Source organism: Cupressus sempervirens, chromosome 3, assembly GCF_028749045.1.
Source record: "Cupressus sempervirens isolate cs-2001-9-10 chromosome 3, ASM2874904v1, whole genome shotgun sequence".
NCBI lineage: Eukaryota > Viridiplantae > Streptophyta > Pinopsida > Cupressales > Cupressaceae > Cupressus > Cupressus sempervirens.
The window spans coordinates 822,086,912-822,091,575 of NC_143120.1; positions in this window are offsets into that span (position 1 = coordinate 822,086,912).

Consider the following 4,664-nt stretch of genomic DNA (forward strand, 5'->3'; position numbering starts at 1 on the left):
ATTTTATTTGGTTCATCATGTTTCATAGATAAATCAACTAGTTTAGCTTCTATAGTTATACTTGATTTAATCGTACTCAGATCAGATTCTTTATGGGACTAAACAACTGGATCTAGTTCTTTTCTAATTTCAACTTCCTTGGCTGATTTTTCTCTAATAAGATATCCAAGGCCTATCTTATCATAAGAGGGTCTATGGAAATATTTGTTAATCAATTTTCTCACTATTGGTATAAAGCTTATCTAACTATTGTTTGGCTTATTGTGATTCTCCTTTCAAAATAGTGTTGTACTTTTCTAATTTTGCATGTTCTATCTTAATAGAATCTAGTTCAAATGTTACTTGACAAAATTGGGATCCAAGCTATACATTCTCAGATTTCAAATGGGTTTAATTTTTCTATCATTCTTAAGACTTAACTTATGTTCAAAAATTTTCAACTCATGCTTCAAAATATCATTTTCTTTCTTGAGGTCTCCCACTTCATCATTGTCACTAGTCTACTCTTTTGATTCCTTTTTAGATATAAAATCATCAATCTTTTCTTTTAGTTTTCCAATGTAAAATTTTGCATCCTCATACCTATCTTTTTGGTAATCTCTTTCTTTAGTAGGAAGATCAATTTTCTCAAGAGATTCTTCAACTGTTTCATATACATAGGGATCTTACTCGAGCTATTAAGCCTATTCTAAGTAATTATGCTCTGATACCGATTGTTAGAAATAGATAATACTGAGAGGTGGGGTGAATTAGCAGTCTACAAACTTTTTCCCACAACTGGATATTGTTAATTACTTAATAACTTGGATATGAAAGTAAGCCAACAATACTAAACAATAAATATAACCATCCATAGAGAGAACTCATAACACCATTATTTGTCTCAATGTTATACTTCACACTTTCTTGCATCACACAAGCTCACATATATATCCTTCACAATTATTCACATCACATACATATCTCATTCACTTGATTACTTCACTTCACATCTTAGTTGCGCAAGATATGATCTTTACTTATACTTTACAAATAATAAAAACTCTTGATCAGTTGGCCTTGATGCTTTCAATTGCTTGATTGATTATAAATAACTTTGGGTAAACATCTAGGATGTTGGCCCCCCATGATTAAGTAAATATTTTATTTCTAAAATAATTCCTTAAGACATACACTTCAATTTACTAACGTGCTTTGTTATTCTTTATTAATTACGTGTACTAATAATCCTTCTATGACTTACATTGTACTATTTATATAGATCTATGCACTAACATAAGCCATCATTACATTGTAATCTATCACTCCTCAATTACGCATGAGCTAACTCCAAGTCAGTCATTTGTACATACCATATATGTCTCTATACTGCTACAAATTATCTAACACTTAGACAATTTTCTAACTCTGATTACATCATGAAACACCAAAATGGACATATTTCCATAAATGACAACACTCATACATCTACCTAACCATATTTACAATAAGATATGTATATATATACCTCCACCCTTTAGGCCCTTTGCATTTGAAATGCCTTAACTCCTTGACTAGTTGGTTGAATGACAAAATGTTGTTGCCTTTCTCTAAATAGCCAAAATTAAGATAGCAATGACCCTTCAACCCAAGACTAACATTCATTGAACACCTTATTCAATGATATAATAATAGGTTTTGATCTCACCCATCCTCCCTTCAATGATATAATAATAGGTTTTGATCTCACCCATCCTCCCTTCAATGATATAATATTGTGCAAGAGCACCTAGGAAAACATCTAGGCACACCTTGGTTGCAAGAAAGGAAAAAGGATCAACGAAATCCTTAAAGGTTTATTAGAATGTATTGAAGCCTATATTGGAAATATTTAATGAAAAATTTGAGGATATTATTGAAATTATGGAGCATTGGAAGCAAGGGCAACCAATACTGGCTTTGGAAAACCACTTTGCTTTATGCTTAAAAGGGGTGCCTAGTTTGGGGATTATTGTTTAGTGTGGAGCCTGATTAGTCCCCAAGTGGGAGATTGTTACTTTGTGGTGACTGATTAGGGAAGTACTATACATACTCCATAATTCCTAAGAAGGGTCTGGGACCAAGCCGAGCCCCGAGTGTGGGTTTTTGGGATATTTTATTGGCATTGTATGGCTAATATGTTGTAACTAATTTTAACCCTAAAGTGGCATAAATACTTGTATAAAAGGTCTTAGGGTTAGGGATTGTTTCATTGTGGGTTATAAAAAAATTGTTTCTTATGGTGGTATTAAGCTATAAGGGATTATAGATTGTAATCAAGTTGTAATCACTGGATCGTAATAATATTGGACTTGTTTTTTGGTGGATGTACCCTAGGGTTTGGGTGAACCATGTTGAATCTTGGTGTCTTAAGTTCTCTTCTGTGTGATCTATCATTTTCTGACATTGTTTATATTTGTATGTAATTGTTATTTCTGTCTAAGGTTAATCATAACAACGATTTTGTTATTGGTCCAAAACAACCTATACTGAGTTTGAGATATGTTAAAGAATGAGGAAATTGGTATCTAAAAACATATTTTATTTGAGAATTACTTTGGAGAGTTTGGGAGAAAACTTGACATCTTTCTCATTGGAGACCTAGTTGGGGGTAATTAGGCCTACTAGACAATTTTGAGGAATATGATTGTTAGGATTGAGTTGAGGGTCTGAAACAACTTGAAACTTATTGAATCCATCTTAGATAGGTGAAATACATCCAACATAGAATTTGGGAGGGGGATAGTTGATGTTTTGTGGGTTTGGGGAACCTTACCTTTCCCTTTCACATCCTCACATTAAGAACTTGTTTGGGCCCCATCATAGTTGTCCATTGTATCAATTGGTATCAGAGCCTAGGACCATCCTAGGGTGAATGAAAGAGAAAGTTATTGGGTTCATTGGTGTATTTGATCCTTGTTGAATCCTTAGAGTGTCCCTTACATTTTGAGCATTCCTTGTGGCTCTTGGTACTTGTGGAGATGTTAGAAGGAGAAGATGAGGGGATCCCTTAGAGGGTCACTAATTCTAAACTTTCCAAGATTATGAAGGAAAAAATGGCAGAGAATAGAAGGATAAGAGAAATCCTTGAACAAGAAAGAAAGGAAAAGATTGAGAAGGACAAGGAGATGAAATCCTTGGTAGATTAACCATACTAGAAAAGAGAGAACAAAAATATTGGAAGAGGAAGATGAATTTGAAGAGCAAGAAGAAGAAGATGTACCATTGAGAGAAGAGGTACAATCAGATCTCGAGGAGGAGAGGATGACTAGGTTTGTGAAAGCCATAAGGAGTGGAGATGAAAAAGGAAGAGTAGAATTACCTTTGTATGCAAGTAAGATGGATGATGAAGAACTCATTGACTAGTTCAGTGCTATGGAGAACTACTTTGAGTTTGAAAACATATAGGACAAAGAGAAGTTAAGGATTGATAAGATTAGACTGAAAGGGCATGCCTTACTTTGGTGGGATTGTATAAATGTAGGGAGGTGGAAGAATAGTAGACCCAAGATTAATTCTTGGTATACTATGATGGAAAAATGAAAGCAAAGTATTTTCTTAGTGACTACAAGGTACATATGTACAAGAAGATGCAAAATCTTAGGCAAAGAAACTTGGATGTACAAGGGTACAATGAAGAATTAAATAAGTTAAATATCAAAGTGGGTCATGATGAGGATGTAGAAGAGAAAATGGAAAGATACATGGGGGGAATTAGATTCAACATCTTAAGCCTTACAACCCTTAGATCTATTGAGGAATGATACAAGTTGGCCATAAGGGCTGACAAGAAGTTGAAGAGAAGATAGAAGAGTAGTGGTGGTAGAGGAAATGCAAACAAAGGTAGAGGAGGAAAATCTACTGATGAGAAGTAATAATCGAGTGAGGACAAGAGAAAGAATGTTGATACAAGACACAGAGGAAGTGGTAGATTTGGTTATGGTAGAGGTAGTGGTGCATTCACTGGTAAATCCTTTAATTATGGAGGCATTGGGAATTAGTCCTTTAGGTTTCTTGAGAAGGAGGCTAATCACAAGAAGGTAGAGAAGAGATTTCACTTGGCACAAGGAGGGGGAAGAAGAATGGGAAGACAAAGGAAAAGCTATAGACATTGGACCATACATGGAAGGAGAATCCTTGATGGTGACAAGAATGAAGCAACAAAAGAAGGCTCTAGTATCCATCTTTAAGACAAACTATGAAAGTCATGGTAAGGTTTGTAAAATGATCATTGATTCTCAATCATTTGACAATTTTTTTTCTTATGTGATGGTAAATAAAATAAATTTGCAAAAGTTTCCCATTGAGAGACCATATAAGGCTTCATGGGTGAGTGATGAGCAAAACATTCTTGTTAGAGAGAAAGCATTTATTGATTTTTCAATAGAGTCATATGCTAATAGGGTTCTTTGTGATATGATTCCTATGACATGTTGTCATGTTATTCTTAGAAGGCCATGGCAAGCCTCTAGGGATACTATACACTATGGATTGAAAAATGTGTACATTGTGCATAAGGATGGTCAAAAGTTTTGCATTAAACCTTTACCAAGTGAGAATGGTGATAGTGAAAGGATTGCATGTGTTAGTGAGAAGATGTATATCACCTTAGAAGACCAAAAAATAAGTGATGCTGATCTGGAACA